Below are 20,804 nucleotides of genomic sequence, written 5' to 3' on the forward strand. Positions count from 1 at the left end.
AAAGACTTGGTAACATAGTATATGAATGATGCTAATAATAATAGGTTTATATATAGTGCTCCTTGCTGGATTCCTCGTGCTTCTAAACGTTGTAATAATAGATGTTGTTATTTATCAGTATAATGGTACTGTAAGGCTGAGTTCTCCGTGCCGGGATTCGAATTGCAGATTTGAACCATGTCAGAGCAGACCACTTACCTGACTCAGCTGTACACCCAGACCTACTAGTTGGAGATGGAAGTTTCATGGGAGCTACATACATGCGTATTATTTATGTTTTGGGCTGTTTGAAAAGTTCCTGGATCCTACGATACAAGCTTAATCTAGGTTTGGAAAGCACACCTGCCGGATAACCACTTTTTATCAACCTCAGCCCAGGCCTATTTGCCAAAATATATCGTAATCTGATAAATCAGACTAGAGTGTTTCTCCTCGGACTAGAACCATCACAAGTAGCGACTAACAATTCTCGCGATGTGTGTGCCAAAGAGACTCTGAAGTAACTGTTAAGCGACATGTTTGGTAATCCATGCAGTACAAAAATTAAACAATTAGCAGATGCACATATTGACTGTGAATCGTTAGGTCAGCAATCCTAAAAATGTATTATTTGACCACGGGGACATTTTGCCACACTGTCTACATCTCTGGATGCCGAGTGTAGCAAACCATTTTGCGGATAGCAGTTTCATATCAGAAACAGGAGGAACCAACCGTTCTGCGTAACAAACTCATTGAAATCATTTATCTCCATCTGTGCAAATCTATAATGGAACAATCATCTCAAACATCGATAAGTGAATAGGCAACCTCAGTTCATAGACTGATCTAGCACACAAGGTTTTAGTAATCAAGTTAGAAAATTTCACAGTTCAGTGCTTTTATAAAAATTGCCTTGTTTTAGAGCACTGCTGCCTAGTGACCTACACAGGTCTGGAATTGAAACACCACCTTTTGTCTTATCAATTTTGTTTGCCCATCTCTTCTTTTCATTTTCTGACCACGTTGACCATCTCAAGCAAAGCAGGAGGTTGATGGCTGGAATGAATCACAAGCATTGTTATTGCTCTGGACAACCCTCCAGATCATCCTTTTTCAGCCTGCCAAGCCATTGCAGAATGGAAAAGACCAATGCAGATACTCTTGGTCCCACCCCAAAGGGGGCAGATAGCCAGAATTGGTAAATCCCATCCCTTCTGCAGAAGACACCAAAGAACCTCAGACAGTGTTCAGCCTCATTGGGCGTCCTCAGTGAGGGGTAGCTTGGGTCTCTGTCAGCAGGGAAAGGACCCAAGTCTGGACATACTCGTCCCACTAGGGGTGACTTAAGCATGTTGATCATCTATTTGATTTTTGTTTACACTACTTGATCATTTTAGGTTAATCAGTTTAAACTTAAGACACATACAACTATTAGAACATATTTTTCTGTTTAGGCAATGTAAGCATGACATGCAGGCTTTAACAGTCTGCATTCAATGGTTATCTTTTGTTGTTTGCACAATTTCCAGCTCTGTAGCCAATCTTGCACGTAGGATCTAGCCGCCTGTAAAAGGCTGCATTACAATATATGTATGTATGCGATTTACAAAGCGCAAACCTTGCTGGCAAGCAACAGAGTGTTGCACAGAGGGTACATACACACACACAGTGGTTACAAGTAGGGTGCGAGGGCAGGCGAGGAGTTGGGTTGGGTAAGAGGAGCAGGGAAGGGGCAAACTCTTGGGGGGAGCAGAGGGTTGACTGGAGCGATCAGTGATTGGGGAGATGTTCTTTGAAAGTAGGGTCTTCAGTTCCTTTCTGAAGTGTCGGGCGGCGGGGGACAGTCTTAATCTGCATTGGTAACCTGTTCCAGAGAGGGTGCCTCGTTAGAACATTTTCCCAGTTTTCTTCCTCTTGCAGTTTTGTACCAAACTTCTCTCTTTTGCTATTGCCACACTGGACCAGGAGACCGGATAAGGTCTGTCACAGGAATCACCAGATGAAGCTTCCCTTTTCTCCTCTGCATAAGCGCTAGTGAATATTTACTCTCTTGCAATCAGGCTCTGATGTGTGCTAGGTGACGTTCGCCCTCGTTAGAGGCCCTCATCTTCTGCTCAGGACAACTCATTTGGGCGGGGATCACTTACCAGAAAATAGAGCCCCTTCGTACGCGCTCTTACGCTTCATTAAAAATGCATTTTCCTTTGATTGGGTTTTATGCATGACATATATTCTTTGCGGCTTTCTTGACCACACAGGTAAACATATACATGTACTAGGTCTTGGGGAACTGTCTCATATCCTGGCCTTTTTTTTATTTTTTGCTTTCCCCTGCTCTCCTTTGACACCTGTACATAGTTGCCAAACTGGTCTATTCCAATCTGTAGGTGCTTAGCCAATCCTGAATTTTGTGTTGATTTTTGGGACTTGTCTGAATTTTATAATGGGAAAAGTAGAAAAAAACGTCCCAGAGTGCAAAGAAAGAAACTGGACTGGATAAGCAGCTACAGATTAAAATGGATCATGTTGGCAACAATGCCTGTGTCTAGTAAATGCTGCCTGTCTTCATCCACTCCGCCACTAACAGCGTTGTTAAGAGAACTACAGGCATTTACAGTACTCAAACGAGTAGGCTTTCTAGCACGAGTAGCCAAGTCTCTTCACCAACAGAAGCAAACATCCAGCTGCAGTTATACATACTTTTATTCTTTCTTCCATCTATCATTACTTTTACTTTTCGAACATTAAATAAGATTTGTTACCCTTTGCTAGCTATCCTTAGCCGCCTGGTTTTTGCCAACATTTGTTCTTATTACAGACGAGTTGGTTGTTCCTATGATATGATAACTAATCAAACTTTTGTCTCGTTAGTGAGAGTCGTTTTCTTGGCACCTGCCTCGATCTTATGTCGTTGGCATGCCGACAAAACGTCCGGGGAGGTAGAAGTTTTCAAAGAAACAGTTCGGACATTTGCTCCAGCAATCTTGGCAGCAATGGTAACTGGGAAAGGGGGCACGAAAATGAACCCTTTTCCCCCTCCATGGCAGCAAAGCCTGATAGAGATGTGGTGGGGAGCATTAACCAAGGGGAATGTTTTTCATTGTGGGTCAAGCAGGTGGGTGGGGTGAGGTTTTAGTGGGAGCAGAGCATCAGCTCGAAGTACCCTAATAGTTATGGGTGGCAATCACAGGTGCTAATCAATGCAAGCATCACACGCCATGACGCTTGATTTTCTGACTCTGAAACAAATAGATCATGCGCATGCCACAAAAGCAAGTACTGTCATTGTGCCAAATTACAGAGTGCTCCTCTGTTCCTGGAGTGTTAAATAAATCCTGCCTCCATTTCCTGTTAAGGTCTCTAGCAGACCTCGCCCACCCATATTCGTTTGGAGACCAAGCAAATGCAAACAGAATTATTGAAGGTTTTTTTTGTGTACAAAGGTAGGTATTTTTGTAAAGAAAATCTGTTTTGGTGACCTACTCTGCATTCTAAACAATGGTTTGACCGACATTCCTAGACCAATACACAGAGAAGCATTGCTCATGTTTGTTGCTGATAGATTGAAATCAGAGGAGAAACATAAGGCGTGATTGAGTCGTCAATGAGGCCCCACTGCCACCTGTACTCTAAGGAAGCTGGGAGGTGGGAGACCTGAACTTCTGCCTCATGTCTCCTCCCCACCTCCGGCTCTCACCACCGTCTGGCTCCATTTACACGAGGAAGGGGAAACCACTCTAATTGGCGATGTGTGGTGAGCACTGGGCTACAGCCCTCCACCTCTTGGGGCTGGTGGGAGGGCACTTCAAGCCCCCACATTATGCCCAAGGGAGCCATAGGCTTCACACCACAAGATAGCCGTCAGATGATGGCTCATCTACATTTGTGGCGCTCATCATCTGACTGACCGAAGGCTTCTGCCAGACACATGCCCATCTCTGGTCCGCCATTGGAATTCTGTTACTTAAGTGACATACGTTCTTCATCTGCTTTCATTACTGATGAACTGAGCAGAGCATAGTGGATGCCCTAGTTTCACCAAGCATTTTAGCCTTTTAAATAAAGGACAAAATATCACAGTAAAACGGATGAAGATTATTTGCCAGATTCCCTCTAGTGAGGACTGCCACCATATTGCAGGAGTACCTCTGTCACCATGGTAACAGATGGGGAATCCACTATAATACTGCTCAAGGAATTTCACTGAATCTGATGCATCATGTAAACACATTTTTAACATTTCCATCTTAAGACTGACAATATATACTATGTGCAGTAGTGGATTACACAACTCAACACTTTCCTAATGCAAAGAAGGCTAATTAATGACACTTCTATGGGTTACATTGCAAAGAGGGTAAGAAAGTGGGTATCAGAGATGAATACTTTTACACTCCCTTTTGGGGTTCCCATTCAGATACTTTTTTATGCAGTGATGGGAAATGCTTGTGCGTCACTTGACAATATGAAAACAAACTGCAAAAATGTGAGGACCATCTGAAATGTTTACCTCCTCCTGTTAGGTGGAGGTAAAAATTGGGTGGCCATAGGCACTACTCCACCTGCAATGGGCAATATTTACTGTATGTGGTATTCTTCTGGTTAAAAATACCTCCACGCCTTTAATGTTGTGGGTGGTAGTGATGTTTTTTGTATAATGCATCCTGTTTTTTCTATTACCACCTTCGATGCAATGATGCCCAAAGCGTAGTTCTTTAAATAGGGCTTTATTGAAGGTAAACACGTGGCTGACATTGCAGTAACGTCGACACACGCCTCACCAGTGCTCCAGACAAGATTTTGATGTGGGAGTAATTTACTACCTATTTTGTAAAGTTGGGAGAAAAATGATTTGGCAGTAAAATTGTAAGTACGTTTCCGAGTGAGAGTATTTTATAAGCAAGTAAAAATATTTTAATTGGAAAACAGAAATGTTTTTGTATGTAATAATTATTTCATTTGTGAGGAACCAGGAATGAGACACAGGCACAGAGGACTCATGGTGGTCGGTATAAACTTTAATTAAATAATAAAGGGGTTGGAAAATGCCTCACTGTCCCTAATCTAGGAGGTATTTCCCTACCTCAACCAAAAACTAAGGGCCTATCGTGTCAAAATGTCCAAAGCAAAAATGTCCTGTGCCCGAAATCCTACCCTAGCCCTCTCATTCTAAAAGTAACTGTAAGGTGTTAAAGGTATTGTCTTTGGCTTGGAATGGATAATGTTCACAGTTCCAGGGAATTACTCCCTTCCACAGGTTTCTGTCCACCATAAACAAAAGTTCAAAAGAACAACCAAGTTCTTCGTTGTTCTTTGTTGCCCATAACCTCCTATTGGCGTTGCAATTCACATCCTGGGGAAATTACTCCCTTCCCCAGGTCGTTTCCACATTCAACGAAATTCACAATCTTAAGGGTATGAATCTGCCTTGGGATTCTATTTTCAAAAATACCACAAATGCAATTCAAAATCCTAAGGGCATGAATCTTCCTTGGCATTCTCTGACTCTCAAAACACCTGGTATGCTCTCCTGACAGATTCTCTCATGGTTCCTTGATACCATTTGGGTGCGGGTCCCAGACTTGCAAAACACATGGTATGCTCTACTGCAAGGTTCTTTCATATAGCCCTCTGCAAAACACATTGGATACTCTCCTGCCAGGTTTTCTCATATGTTCATTCACTTTCAAGATCTGAGGGTATATACTTTTCACCAAGTTTCCTTTTATAATTAGTGTATTTGTATCTCCCCAAACACAGGGACTATGCAACTCGGTGTGTGATAAAGCTGTGGGAAATAGGCCTCCTGTTCTGTTTAGGGACCAGGAATGCCTTCTACAGCTCCCTCCAGAGGCCCCGTCCTTCCACTGTGGGCTTGCTGGCTTAAAATCGGCTCCCTTCATTTCTCTGACCCAGCTCAGGTCCTTCTCAGCTCCCCCGCTGTCCAGTTGGGGCTGCGCATCTCTGCGGCTGGTGGCAGTCTGCATGTCACTCCGGCTTATCTTGCTGGTGTGAAGCTCCTTTGCCTCGCGTCCCGCTTCAGCATCTCTCCTGACTGCGAGGATTCGTCTCCAGTCCAGACGCTGCCTCCCTCCTTCTTCGTGCCATTTCTTCGCTCACGTGTCCACCTGACAACTTTGCTTCCCAGGCAATCACTAGCCAGTCTGATCTCTCCGGTGTTCTTCATGGCTCCCTCTTTGAACTCTGCTTTATTGAATGGAACCTTTTGGAGCCAATTGGATTCCTCCAACAACTAGACTGCTCACTTCGGTCTAGCTGAGCGATCTTCATTCTGGTTGCTCTCTTGATTGTGTCAGTCTTTGTTATTGATGGAACTACGTGATGTTTAAAAGTTCTATGATTTAGTGTTGGAGAACATGGAGGGTTACTGCCACAATATGCCATGAGTACCTGAGGTACTGGAGGGGTGTCCCTAAAAGGGAATGGGGGATACCATGTCTCACCCAATGATGTTGCACCACCCCCCCCTAAGGGCTGCCTCCTCCCATGTGGTCCTCCCTCAAGTAGCCCCCGCTGCCAGGGTCAGTGTCCGGTAGCAGCTGTTGTCCCCTGGCCACATAAGGAGAGGCTACCTCCAGTAAAGGAGTGATGACATCATCCCATTCAGCACACATTGCACTTATTCATGCACATTAAAAGATACACATTTACCTCTTCCGAGCAGGCAGTAATAATAGCAGTTTCTTTCTTTGGTACTACATGAGCTGCTGGTCCAAACATATCCATGGAGCTGTTTGGGTGAAAGCAGTGGCACAAGTTCTTGTGTTTCTGTTTCCTGTTTTTTGTTTTATTTATACTCCCTATTTTTTATTTTTTAGGAGTATTTGCCAATTTTTAATTTTAAGGAGTTAAAGTGGCTGATACACCCCTTATTTGTAAGGCTGCGCCTTGCCCTTCCACCCCTTTCTGATATTTTTCTGTGGAAAGAGTGGCAACCTCTTACAGTAGTTTGTCAGTTGGCCATTTTGAGAGCATTACAAAAGCTATTTTTCAAATACATTAACGTAAAGTATATGAAAAAGGACACAAGCCAATTTGCAAAAATGAGTCCGAAATTAGAAGAGGATTCAGTATTTCTATATCTGAGAGAATGGTACAACGAACTAGCCATAATGGGAAAGTGACATTATAATTCATGCTAAATAGCTTTTTCTCTTTTCTTTTTTTTATTGTAACATTTAGTTTGACAAACGTTTATTACATTGGATCGATTTCAATTTAATTCCAAGTCCATAAAACATTTGCCAGCCCCCCTTTTTAACAATGGAACAGAAGTAGGAGAGTCCAGGCTTCAATGGATAATTTCCTTAATCAACTGCCAATATGTTGTCCAAAAAGTCAATCAATGCACACATTAACGTAAAGTTATTGCCTTTTAGTAACATAAACCTCCACTCCTCCATATTTTCGATTTGGGGGGCAAATTTACTTAAAAGGAAACTTCTTTGATTGCTCAACTCTAAGCATTCTGTGATCAGATATTTAGATGATTCAACAGAGGCATTGCAGAGCCTACACAAGTTGTTTTGAGTATCTTTATCGTGCTTCAAGAACAACATCTCTTGTTTTATATAGATTTAACTGGAGTCTCAAAAACTGATCTCTGTGGTAGCGTGAGGGGAATTTTGTTAGATATTTCGGTGTCTGATCAATTCCTCATGCAACAGGACCATTGTAGAGTGATGAAACTAGCTTTTTAAACCAGTGATCTAAAAGTTATGTGTTATCGCATGCAGCTAATGTGGATGTCTTGGAACAGCTCGAAACAAAGATGTTTCTCAAGCAAAAGGCAGAAAAAAGAATTTGTTTTTTACCTTAAGGCTGTATACCACTCTAGGGGCGAGATGTCTGAAGGATGGGACACTGCTACCACTTGCGAAAAAAGAATTGTGTTAACAGTTTTTTCAGTTTGTTTTGTAGTCTTTCAGATTGAAAAGATTGTGCTTCATCTTCACTATTGTGAAGACCAATCTCTCCTTTTATGATTCAAATTTGGGTAATAAAAACCTCTTCAGCCTTTAAATTGTATGCAAAGGTTTCAGGCTGTAGCAGAGGTTGAGATTTACGATCTAGTTGTAGTTGTATTTTGTATGTTATTAGAGCTTATATAGCGCTTTTGTCTAAAGAGCTGCACAGAATATTAAAACACCAGTACAAAAAATATGAAGGGGTGAGGGAACTCAAATATTCTGAAAGCAGGCAGTCAAGGACAGAGGTAAAGATGATTTTTTTAAAAAAACTATTTTTATTAACTTTAACAATACAAAACCATGTAATTTAACAAAGACCCCATTATGGGGCATAACATATCCCTCAGCCCCCCTCCCAACCACTTCCGAGTCATGCATGCATATCACAATAAAGCGTCAGCATGTTTGTCATAACTGCAAATCCAACAAAAGTAAAACCTAAAGTGTTCAGTTACTGTAGAGGGCATAACCCCTGGGCAGCTCCACACCAAAACCAAGTAAATGTTCCGACTCAGTGGTCGTGTACCTTCAAAGCAATGCCAGAGCAGTCTCCAGGGTTCCCTGAGGCGAAGATGCGTGCACACAGTTCTATTCATCAGATATGTAGCGCCTGAAGGCAACCAATAGTCTCTGGGCCTACTATAGAGAGGAAGCGTCTGATTGTACTGCATCTCTCTCTCCGTTCACACATGGACATAAAGTTCACCCAATGTTAGAAGGTGAGGGCTGTGGTTGCCCCCCATGAGCGTGCCACCAGAGACCTTGCAACCACAGAGGCCATGCCAAGCAAGCGTTTATCACTACTAGAGTGCATGTCCACCAACGCCAACAACCAACTTTCAAGAGTGAAAGGGAATCGGAACATCTATTAACTTCTCCATAACCTCTGCAATGGCCATTCACAAGATTTGAATATGAGGACAAAGCCAAGCCTCATGGAAGAAGTCGGCTGGGGTCTGTTGACATCTCTTGCAGTTCGGGGACCTGTGTGGGAACAGTTTATGCAGCGAAAGGGGGGAGTAATACAACTGATATATGAACTTATAATGAATCAAGCAAAGTATGTTGTTGGTAGAGATCGATTTGGACTGAGTAAGTACAAAACCCCACTGAGCCTCTGACAGGGAACATGTTAAACTGCCTTCCTATTTGCCTTATATTGGGATGATGAGGGAGACACCAACCATCGAGCCAAACGTACAAGGAAGAAACCACTCTTCTAGTGGATATCAGATTTGAAACGTACTCAGATTGTAGAAACTGCAGGAGCCATGGGAAAATCAGGCCATCTTAATCTCAACACTTCACGAAGGTGGAAGTACAGTAGCATAGTGATCGGAGACCAGTCGCCCCTGGACTTAAGTTCCTCCCAGGTTATAAATTTGCCATGCGGCACAACATCTCCAACGTATAGACCTTCGGGGCCTGGAAATGCTGAATGAAAATGTGCTTGAATGAGAGGGGATGCCTCGGACTCTGAATATGACCATCATTGGGGAGTACCATGGTCCCAACCCTGCCCATTTCTCTAGCTGATCTCAAACCTTCAATGTGATCTCTAAGGGTGAACCTCAGCCCTCACATGGCGCTCCCGGGCAGCCCAGAGGAATCCCCTCAGGTCGTCAGTCTGAGCGATTGCCCTCTCAAGTTGAGAATGGGGACAGCTATTCGTAGGGGACCACCAACAAATTGAATATTGGATCTGGGCTATAAGTTAATAAAGAAAAAGATTGGGAACCTCCAGCCCACCCTGCGCATATGAACAACACAATGTGCGTAAGGATATACATGGACGATTTCCTGCCCAGATCAGTTTGGACATCAGTGCCCTTACACGTTTCCAGAAGGACATAGGGGGCCATACCTGGACGTTATTGAAAATATAAAGTAGTTTCGGTAGGATAACCATTTTAGATGGTGAGATGCGGGCCGCTTGGGACGGGGGAGTCGTATCCAAGTATCTACCCTATGCTCTAGGTGTTGCAGGGCTGTGATGTAGTTCTCCGCAAAGAGGTTTGTAGGGGAAGTGGACACTCTGACACCCAGATAACGAATTCCCTGTGGGCACCAAGCAAAGGCCTCTCCAACATCTTGTAATAAGACCCCAGTTGTGAGTAGAAGGACCTCGGATTCAGACCAATTCATTTGTAGGCTGGAGATGGTACCGAAAGCGGGTATTTCCTCCATCACAGGCTGTAAATTACAACATGTCGTTCGCTTAGAGGGAGACAATGGATACACATGAGCGGATAGTCACACCCCGATTGGGAGTGAAACTCTCTCAGGACGCAAGCTACTGGCTCGATAGCCAAGGCAAATGATGGGGGGGGGAAAGGGGCACCCCTGCCTAGTACCTCGAGTGGGATAAATAGGAGTGTATTGAATCCCATTTGTGTATACCATGGCGCGCGGGGCTGAGTAGAGGAGTCTGATCCAGTGGAGAAACGTGGTACCTACGCCCGTACGACAAAGGACTTGAAACAGAAAAGGTCACTCAACAGAGTCAAATGCCTTCTCCGCGTCCAAGGCCACCGCAGCATTAGGGACGCCCGGGTTCTCATTATGCATTAAAGTGAATAATCTACACAGATTGTTCTGTGTCGATCGTCCAGGGATAAATCCCGCCTGATCTGGGAGGATCAGGGCGGGCATGTGGGGAAGAAGCCGGTCCGCAAGCAGTTTCGCCAAGATTTTGTTGTCTGTATTTATCAAACACAAGGGGCGATAGGATGAACATTGCCTAGAGTTCTGTTGGGTTTAAGTGGTACTGTGATCAAAGCAGTCCGAGTGGACTCCGGCAGAACCCCGGAGGAGGCCGCCTCGTCAAACATGTTGCATAAATGGGGGATAAGCAAATCCGGGAAAGCTTTGCATAACTTAACTGTAATCCCGTCTGTTCCGGGGGCTTTACCGTTTGGGAGCGACTGTATCACTCTACGAAGTTCCTCTGCTGTGGGGGCGGGGGGGGTCATTGACAAGCGCCCCAACCTCCGAGTCGCGCCTTGAAACAATATCATATCATAACCCAGGGCAACTCTATCCAGGTACTGGGTAATGACGTCATGTCCGGCCGAACTATGGGTGGTATACAGCTTTTCGTAAAACTGACGAAATACCCCATTTATCCCCACCACGTCCCTAACTGCCTCTCCCCTAGGTGACTCTACTTCTAGTATGGGTTCCAGGCGGTTTCCCTGTTTTATGGCCCAGGCGAGGGTTCTGTTTGGGCGATCTCCCTTCCCATATTTGACCGCTAGTACCGGGTCACCTAGGAATCGCTTCTCACTGTCCATTAACGAGCAGATTTCTTGCCTTTTTGCTGACAATTAGGTCTGAAGCGAGAGGGAATTCGATTTTTCTTGAAGGAGCTCCATACTTTTAATGTATTTTTCCATGCGGCCAATTGCCTTACGAATGCTTTTCAGGACCCACCCCCCCCCAACCCCCCCTCCTGGGACCAACCCCGTAAATGGACATTAAAAGCCTCCCATATGACACCGGGGCGGGAAACAGATCCCACATTCTGCTGGAAAAATTCTGCAATTGGCCGGTGCAAATCTTCCCGAAATGCCCCGTCCTCCAGGGCACGGGCCCGGAACCTCCATCAGAGTTGCTTAGGAGGGGATGATGGGCCTTTGAACCTCACCAGCACCGGGGAGTGATCCGACAGAGTGCGAGGGATGGTCTAGGGACAGGTAGATATAATCGATTCTAGAGGAGCTCCCATGTACACTGGAATAGTATGTGAATTCCCACGCGTTAGGGTGATGCCAATGCCAAATATCAACCAGAGAGTAGTCTGTTGCGATGGAGTGTCATTTTTGAGCGGCCAGGGTAAGTGGCCTAGGGACCATAGTAGACCTGTCTAATGTAGCAGAAAGGGCTAAGTTAAAGTCTCCCACAAAAAAAAAAACTCATACACCGGAAAATGTTCGGAGGTGTTCTGAGCATGTCTGGAAAAACATGGGAGAGTTGTCATTTGGACCGTACGTGTTTATGAATAAAACAGACCAGGCCGCAATCTCTCCAGCCACCAAAATAAACCGGCCTTCACTATCCGCCACCTGTCTGTGCAATCTGAACTCAAATGATCAATGTATATAGATTGCCACCCCCGAGAATGTGTCGGTAGGAGGAGCCATACCTATGGATATCTTACCCTGCCAGGGCAGGGAGTTTGTGTTCCTTCCCTAAATGCGTCTCCTGTATGCATAAGACATTGACATGGTGATTCCAAACATAATTGGAGATAAGGCATGTCTTTTTTGCATTGGTGAAGCCCCGAATGTTGCAAGTAAGTAGAACAATCTCAGAGTTAACAGGAGCATGAGGCCCCTGTGGAGCAGTCAAGTTAAGAGTATGTTGGGAGGAATTAGAGAGACCTAATACACATGTAGAGCCTCCGGTGATGGATTGCAGGAGCACTGTACTGAAACATGACACGTAAAGAACGTACTAGACCCAGAAGGAGAAACTGACCCCCCAACTCCCTTAAACCGGGAACCGCAGCATCCGAAGCAAAAACAATTAATGAACTATGGATACCCTCTTCGCCCCACCCATGCCAGAAACCCCAATCTACCGGCCAGCAGTACCCACCCACCACCCAGCTAACAACAACCACTCAACTTCAAATCCCTTAGGCGCCACTGGGCATGGGGGCTGCTAGTGCCTCCCAATAGCAAGAAGCTCATTTACCACATGAAGCTATCCCATTGGAAATAACAAGCTTAGTAACTGGTTCCAGTAACTGCAAAGCCAGGCCCCAGTGCTTGCCATGGCCCATGCGAGCAGACCACAGCCATGCGAGGTTCTTCTCTGAAAACAGGCGGACTAGGATGACTGACCGGGGGAGGCCCCCGTATTTGGAAGTTCAGAGGCAAATCGCTCCGCTGACTCTGGAGTTGTAAAGAATGTTTTCCCCTGGTAGACGACCCTAAGCTTGGCGGGGTACATCATAGAGTAGCGGATGTCTTTCTTTCGCAAAATATTTTTCACCGCCTGGAAGGGCTTCCTCAGGTCCTGCACTTGTTGACTGAAGTCTGGGAAAAGTCTAATTGGAGCAGAGCCCCAGTGAAGAGCTTTTTTTTCCCTAGCAGTGCGAAGCAGGATATCCCAGTCCCGAAAGTTAAATATGCGAGCAATGATGGCTCTCTCTGGTGCCCCCGGGGGGTGTCTTGCCGCCAGGGAACGATGAGCCCGCTCCACCGTAAACATCTTCGTGACAGGAGGGTCGTCAAGGATCTCCCTAAGTAGTTTCTCCACGAATACTTCTATATTGTCAATGGGGGTGGATTCTGCAACTCCTGTGGTCCTTATGTAGTTTCTTCTGGACCGACCCTCCAATCGTTCTTAGCCACCACTCTTTTCACCGTCTGTTGTAGGGATGCCACCTCGCAGTGGAGTACCGCACTCTTGTCCTCCCCTTCTCCAATCCGGTGCTCCGCCTCCGACATTGTGCCGCATAGTTTTTCAATTGTACTGCTGACACATCTACTTTGCACGTTAGAGCGTCAATTTTAGCTCCCAAATTGTCCGTAATGCCTTTCAGCGCTAACAGGGTCTGGTTGAGAGCCATGAAATCGAATTGGGATGAGCCAGTCTCGGATTCCTGTTGTGAAGACTCCGACCTGTAAGGATATTTGGCGTGTTACAGCACAGAGTACAGCACTACTGCACAGGTAGCAATTTTTTTTCGATGCAGCACCACCACATGGGTGTGGTGCATTGCTACATGTAACATGGACATATAAGTAAAGACAGGCTATTCAGTCAAAAACGATTTTTACATATAAGATGCAAATCTATTTTTACAGTTAAAAGCACACGTGCACATTCAAAAATGCACACTATTTTTCACCTGAAATGCCTATGTTGCAAGAGACACATTTGAAAATTAATAACTAACCTTATTAATAGCTAACCTGACTAATAAAACTTCATTTAACATAACCCACTAATAGAAATGTATCTCCACTGCAGAATTAAGTCTACTCTGAAAGTGAACTTTTAAACGCACATTCATTTTTTTCTCTGCTGCCCTGTCCACATAACTACAGGAAGCAAAGAGCTCGAAGGAACAGGAAATCAGTTTGTTACAATTTTTACTGTAGAAATGAGCCATTGTGTAGTGAGGGAGGAGATGACATGATTGATTCTGATTGGAGCAGCGTCATAGCAAGTATCATGCTAGAGGCTGTGATTAGAGTTTTGCTGGGGAAGCTTGAGGAGAGGGGGAGAACAATCGAGATCTTGCAGAGCTGGGAGAAGGACCTGTTTCCTGGCTGAAGCATTCCTCCTGCAAAAGCTGAGAATTCCAGGCAATAATCCCGGTTTGAGAACGGCAGACACTTGTTTTCACTGGGGTTAATCTTCAAGGGAGCCAAATTCAGAAAGAGAATAGCCGGAGAAAACTCATGCTGAACAGATAAGGTAATTACAGAAGTGTGGGAGCTGTGCGAAAGTGTGCGAAACTGTTCAGTCAGTGTATTCGAGGGAGTCCCAGTCCCTTATCAGCATATTTAATGTTACCAATTGAATATATTCTCGCAGTTCTCTGTTCATTTTATCACAAATAATGTTGTACCATTTCATTTATTTCTGTAAAAAAGGGTTAAACGGTGTTTAAAGGAAATTTCTATAATACAAAAATATCTGAAAACAGATAGCTAGTGTGTATTATTTCTCTCTTTCATTTTGCATGGGAAAAGGTTTAAACATGGGTAGGTTTTTAAACAGTGCAATTGTCATTTTAAAACAGATGTGTGCATGATTATATTCAGTATGGACAGTTGTGAGTGACTGTTTGTAGCATAGCTTGTTGGAGGTACATGAGCCAACGGGAAGAGAGACTCTCTGGACATAGTTCCATACCGTATACAAGGTAGTGGAAATTATCACAAAAATACCACAATAGCCCATGGTGGCACACAACACTAACACTGAAAATGTGGTATCCCTAAAATGTAGGCCTGAGGTCTCTCTAGTGATCAAGAACAATCTATATAAAAAACAAGGGATGTTGGATATTGGGGCCACAAATAAACCAACCACTATACCAACCAACCACGCAAATTATCGCGCACATTATCTAAATAGGTCTGAATTCTGAAATAATGCAATGTATTATTGTTATGTGTGATCCAATATGAATACAGAGTGATTATTGCTAAAGGTATTTTGGCGGTAAGGAAATACCGCAAAGCCCCAAATATCCACAAAATACCCAACAGACCTGGCATATTGATCCATCTTCGCCTGCTTCTTCTGATTGCCCATTCCTGGGGTGGGTTATAAACTCGGATTGCACGTGAGTGCGGCCCAGGGTTATGAGACGTAGCGCAGTGTGTCCAGGAGGGCTGCTGGGGAGGGGTACAGCCGAGGAGAGGGTCCCGATGACTCCAGTCTAGGACCACCCGGTAGAGCGAACAGAGAGGCAGAACGGTAGACCCCCGCTGGCTAAGCCCTGTCCCCCAGGCTCCCAGAGGAGCAGTCCAGGATGTTGATGGTTACAGCAGAGAGCCGGTTGAAGGTAGAATGTATGACCACACCTAGTATGTCCAACCGCAGTTAAAAGACTATGGGACCTCCAGGTCCGAGCAGGGTCCCCGGCTCCCCCTCAGACAAATGAGGCGACCCGAGAGACCCCCTGCCAAGCAAGGACCGGAGAGTTTTGCAGGACCCGAACAACCGGCAACAGAATTGCAGGGGCCCTCCACACAGATCCATCGCACCACCAGCAAACAGAAGGTCCACTGCGCAGAGGTAAAATGAGGGGGGGCTGGGACCAAGATGTTACAGTCAGGCTATTCAGGTGGAGACCCACTCTTCAGTCTCCACTGCCCCCACCCTGAAGCTGGAGCAACCACCACACACTCTCCCCCCAGCCACCCGACTCACTGCTTGTAAGCTGTCAGGCCAGCGGGGCCGGGTGGGGAAGGAGGGCGCAACGAGTCCCGCGAGCAGCCGAGGAAAGGCTTCTTTAATGATGCCGGCTGAACCAGCCCACGCCGTGCTCCGATGAGGCGAGGCCTCTTCCAGTAATGCCAAGGGACTCCTGGCGAGGGCAGATGCAGCCCGCGCCGCATGGAGGAAGGGGGCACTGCCCGCTCAGGCAGCCGCATTCAGACGACGGGGGCTGCTGCTACAGCACGGCCAAGACCCGCGAGCCACAGAGGCCGCCAGCAGGACCCGCCGCACCAGCCCCCCAGCAACAGGCAGCCGGCCACCCCAGGGAACGCAAGCGGGGCTTCTGCGCCGCCACCACAGAAGCTGCCAGGCCGCGCCGCTCAGCAAAGCCACAGGAGTCGGCAGGGGGGAGGGGTGGCCCGGTGATACCAGCCGCACTGCAGCGGCCTTGGGAGGAACAGCCACAACTCGCGATCCACGGGTCCGGAGGGGTAAGCAGCAATGAATCCCCATGCCTTATGAACTCCGAAGTCTTGTCAGGCAAAATCCCACCACAGTATAACTCAGAACCGCAGGATTATGACCATATGTTGGAGCCTCTGCTTGAGCACTCTCAGGCTGCGGCCACCTTGCGGCCCGCGCAACAGCGCCCCTCGTAAAGATGATTTTTAAAGAGACCTTAAAAAGAGAGAAGACAGTAATAGATCGAATAGAAAGAAGAGGAGTATTTCAGTGGAGAGGAGCAAGAAGCTGGAAGGAGCGAAAACGTGACTGAGCACAGGGTGGACGAGGAACCGACAACTGGAATAGACACGAAGAACAAAGAGAACGAGAGGGGGTGTAAAAGGACAGGAGAGCGCCTAGATAGTCAGGGGCTAGGCCATACGGCGATTTGAAGATGAGGCAAACAAAATGAAATTTAGGTTGAGAGTGAAAATGTAGCCAGCCAAGAGAGGCAAGTGATGCTGAAATAGAATCCCGATAGGAGAGAAGACAAAGTAGACGGACAGAAGAATGATAAATAGATTTCAAAGGAGCCAGATGAGATGAACGGAGGCCAAAAAGTGTGGCAGAACAATAGAAAAGTCAAGAAAAAATAAGAAAGGAAATAAGCAGTTTGGTTGCATGAAAGGTGAGAACAGAGCGAACTTTACGGATGTTATGCAAATGAAAACGACAAGACCAGGATGTAAGGGAGATATGATGGGTAAAAGAAAAATTAGAATCCAAATACAGACCAAGATTTCTCACAGTAGGGGAACTGGAAAGGGTAGAGGGTGGAAAAGAAATAGATGGAGGCGGGGAAAAGGAATTGGCAGGGAAAAATAGAACCTCAGTTTTTCCAGCATTCAAGGTAAGAAAGTGCAGTGGCATCCAAGATTTGATAGCGGAGAGACAGGAAGAGAGTGTGGTGAATTTCAGGTGTAAAGGAAGAGAAAGATGGGAAAGGTTGAGTGTCATCAGCGTAAAAATTATGAGAAATTCCAAAGGACGTGATCACAGTAGCAAGTAATGAAGTATAAAGTGAAAATAGAAATAGACCCAAGACAGATCCGTGTTCTAGAGGAAGAGGTGGCAAAGTTTTCCCATCCCATGAAGCTGAGAAAGTTCTGTTAGAAAGGTAAGAAGAAAACCATGAGAGAACAGAACCCTTAAAACCAAAAGAGGAAAGAGAATCAAGAAGAAAAGAGTGAGCCACAGTGTCAAAAGCAGCTGATAAATCAAGAAGAATGAAAAAAGAGGAATGTGTAGAGTGGTGTGCAGACAGAATAGTTAAGAACACGCATTAGCGCAGTCTCGGTGGCGTGACGGGAACAAAAAGTGGACTGAAAGTGAGGAAGAAGAGATAACTCATTAACAAAAGAAGAGATTTGGGAATAGACAAGACGCTCGAGGAGCTTAGATAAGTAGGGAAGAAGAGAAACGGGGTGGTTATTAGAAACAACAAGGGGGTTGGCAGAGGTTTTTTTTGGAATAGGAATGATGGTCACATGCTTGAACCCAGTAGGAAAAGTAGCTGTGGAGAAACGAATATTAAAGAATGCGACAAACGGTATGCAAGAAGGATAGATTAAAGGAATAAGAGCGGATGGGATAGGATCCATGGGGGCGTCTGTGGGGTGGACTTTGGCCAACAGAAGAGTAACATCAGAGTTCGATACAGGAGCAAAGTCAATATGCAGCAAAAGGCTGGGTAAAAATACACGCCACACTGTCGCTCTCTGTTAGTCCCAGCATGGGATATGGAGGTTTAAAGTTTATAGATCGCAAATATAACAATGCTTTTCTTGAAGTATGCAAAATTCAACTAGAATTCAGTAATAAATCAGTCTATGCTTTGATTCTTCAAAATAAGTTTATATCCATGAAGTTTGTCTTCAAAAGAAATCACTAATAATGTCTTAGTGAGGAAGCAGTCAACTTATCCATACAGTTAGACTTAATTTCCAATGCATTTCGGAGTTTACTCCGTTCATCATGGGCGAGTCTTACATGGTGCAGTCAAATCATCAGAGTAATATAAACACGAATAAATATGAAATGTAAAAAAGCACCACATACCATATTCAATTGTTGTCATATGTTGTCAAAGCACCCGTGCCAAAAGGAAAATAATAACAAAAACGAAATTAATGAAGTGTGAATGGTTCAGGATGATTGAAATAATATATTCAAAAAAATCAATTACCTTTTGTGATAGTTGACCGTTTAAAACCAGGAAGAAGTCCTGATAAATGATGTAAAGACGCCTTGAAATCAGCGTTGCTGCCTTGTAATATTGATGCAAGCGGCAAGTAATGCTCCTTCCCAATGTATTCTGTGTATTGAATGAATTGCGTGTCAATACTACGTGACCGTGTTCAGTATAACATGAAGAAATAACAAAATGATAAGCACTTTATATTAGACCAACCTGCCTGCGGGACTCCTTACTCTTCCAGTGCGGCAGCTAACAGTGCGTGTGTGAAGAGTTCCTGGCTGTGTTTTGTCTGTTGGCAAGGTAACGGAGCCACCTTGCTATGCATAGACACGTCGCATTGCTGGGAAAGCGACACAGACTACTAAAATGGAATATATATGAACTACAAATTAGCATAAAAAAGATGTGATGCCCACTCATTTTTGTATTGCTACAGGAGCAAAGTCAGACAGAAAAGTTAAAGGTTTAGTAGGAGGAGAAAAAGCAATAGAAGAGGAAGGTGAATTCATAATGTCCTGATGGAGAGAGTAAACCTTTGAAGAAAAGAAGGAAGCAAAATCAGAAGCAGAGAGAGTTAATAGAAGGATCAGGAGGCGGAGGAGAGAGAAGACGGGATAGGGTTTGGAACAGGCCTAGGGAGATCAAATTGAGAATGAAGAAGAGCAGAGAAATACATACGTTTAGCGGATTTTAAGCAGTTGTCATAAAGAGCATGATAAGAGAAATAAGCAGAATGGTTGGAAGGAGAATGGGACTTGAGCCAACGTCTTTCTAGACAGCCTCAGAGTCGCCGCATAGAGCAAAGATGGCAAGAAAGCCAAGGTTGGGCAGGTTTGCGGGAAGGTTTGAAGGCAGAAAGAGGATCTTATTGATCAAGACCTAACAGAAAATTGTTGAAAAAAATAGTTGAAAATGCTTATGTTGTTTATAGCTTCCATAGCAACAATGTTGCTTTCTGAATGCGCTATACTTTTATTGTGCTATTGTGACATCATGGCAGACAATTATGGATGTCATATTTAACTGCTGTGGCATCGTGGTGGGGATACCCCATTTTCACGGCAAGGATTTTTTTAAATCTTCTTTTTGGCTGCTGTAGATTGAGGAAAGCGAGAACCTTGTAATTGTTATGTTTATGTAGTTACATCATGGCTCCCCTCTATACCCCTTCCAATGCTGGTCTATAAGTGAAATTGAAGGGATTTGGAAAAAGGATGCAGGGGATTGTAGACAGCACAAAATATAATTGGGCAGCATTTCACCTCGACGATCAGAGTGGCATCATAGACAACTAGATCGTTGCTCTAGTTTTCTATTGGATATCACTTGGAAACCCATGGTAGAATAGATCTCTTTAGCTGATAGTTTAGTTCAGTTTGCATTACATTTCCGTGATTATGCTTCCTTTAACTTGTGAAAGGAATACCAGCCTGACTGTAGCCTGGCACTTTTGCATTAATTGCAACAATGGGAACAATGCTCTGTTGAAGGCGATTGGGTGTTTCCAAGGGCAGACTTGCAGCTGTGTTTACCACTAGTGATTCGGTTTTCATAAAGGTGTTAAAGTATTTGTTTCGTACAGGTTAAGGTCAGTGTTATGGGCATCAACCCTGCTTATGTCACTACTAAGGGTTTCAAAATAATGTGTATGCCCTTTTATTTCTTTTCAGTTGTTGCTTGTTATTTGCCACCATTAGGACCAATGAGACAGTACATTCAAAACACCCCTGTGGGATTGTAAGGCTAGGTTAAAAGTGCACACCCCAGATGTTAGATTTTTTCCAACATGATATATATTACACGGCCGTGTAGTTATGGTTAAGTTGCTAAACCCATAGGAAGACCACTTTTTCGGCATCTTATAACTTTGCTCCCGTGGACGAATCTTCACCAAACTTTGCCAAAAATGTATATGGGGCCCGCAGAATTTCCTTGGAACCTTGGGTGAGGTTTTGTGGGGGGAGGTCACAGTAATAGGGTAGGTCCCAATTATATATTTTTTTCCATAGACTGAATGGGGAAAATCTTTGCACACGGCAACAGGCCGACGGCTGGACGGATTGTAACCAAATTTGCAGCAGGAGCGGGGTCGTCATTCAGAAAGCGTGCTTTTGTGTGTTTGGTGGAAATACAAACAGTACGTTTGTTGTAAAGAATTGAAATGTATGTCACAAAAAATGTGTGATATCTGGGTCCGCTCCGCTGACCCATTTCCCTGTTTG

General features: G+C 44.7%; 2 protein-coding genes across 5 annotated transcripts in view; one reads left to right on the forward strand and one right to left on the reverse strand.

The window, feature by feature from the left end:
• Positions 1-20,804, forward strand: part of LRRC20 (leucine rich repeat containing 20) — a 2,045,340-nt gene that overhangs the window by 910,925 nt on the left and 1,113,611 nt on the right. The gene's annotated exons all lie outside the window — the stretch shown is intronic.
• The window catches only part of LOC138472367 (ropporin-1-like), a 430,658-nt gene that overhangs the window by 30,974 nt on the left and 378,880 nt on the right, over positions 1-20,804 (reverse strand). The window lies entirely within an intron of this gene.

This window comes from Ambystoma mexicanum, chromosome 8, assembly GCF_040938575.1.
Source record: "Ambystoma mexicanum isolate Mex_15411 chromosome 8, UKY_AmexF1_1, whole genome shotgun sequence".
Classification (NCBI taxonomy): Eukaryota; Metazoa; Chordata; class Amphibia; order Caudata; family Ambystomatidae; genus Ambystoma; species Ambystoma mexicanum.